Here is a 782-nt window from a genome sequence, read left to right on the forward strand (position 1 = left end):
TAATCCTCACACCAACTCTATGAAGTAGTTGCTGTTATTATTCCTATATTACAGATGGGGAAACTGAGCAACTGACTCAGGATGCAGCTATGACACTGTGATCTGACCTCCCACGCCACAATCTTGCACGATGGAAAGCACGTACGGACTGTTCGGTCCATAGGAATTTGAAAGATCTGGTTTTCACCATTTTACTTTCCAAAATAGTTTCTAAAGCCCTATCATTGTAAAAAGTGTAAGCGTGTACTAAGTTCTATTTTTTATCTTCAAAAAAGGAGGGAATGAGAAAACCACTTCCTCAAGGCAAACCAGTCTCTCCAGCCCAAATCAGGATATACCCGTTCCCGTTTACTTTGCCCAATTATAATGGTCTCTTCTTCTGTCTCCCAGCTATCCCGTGAGCTCTTTGAGCAAGAGGAAAGTGTCTTCTTAAAGTTTCTTTATTTCTAACACCTAGTACAGTGCCTGGTATTTAGTAGGCACTTAATACATTTTGGGGAATTGAGATTAACCATACAATGTGTGATTCACCTCAGAAGATTAAATGACTTGCCTGAAGTTACACAGCTGGGAGGTGGCAGAGATGGCATGCAAACACAAATTTGTTTGATTCCGAAAGTCTATGCTCTTTGCACAAAGTAGGCCATCCCTACGGGGCCTCTTACACATCTTTCATGTCCGCACTATCTTCCCTGCACTGTGAATCCTGGTGGAAGCCTACATCTCCATAACAGCAATCGTCACTTTCTAGCTGTTATTTATCAAGTGCTTATGGTGGGCCC

Source organism: Galeopterus variegatus, unplaced genomic scaffold, assembly GCF_000696425.1.
Source record: "Galeopterus variegatus unplaced genomic scaffold, G_variegatus-3.0.2 Scaffold939, whole genome shotgun sequence".
NCBI classification, from domain to species: domain Eukaryota; kingdom Metazoa; phylum Chordata; class Mammalia; order Dermoptera; family Cynocephalidae; genus Galeopterus; species Galeopterus variegatus.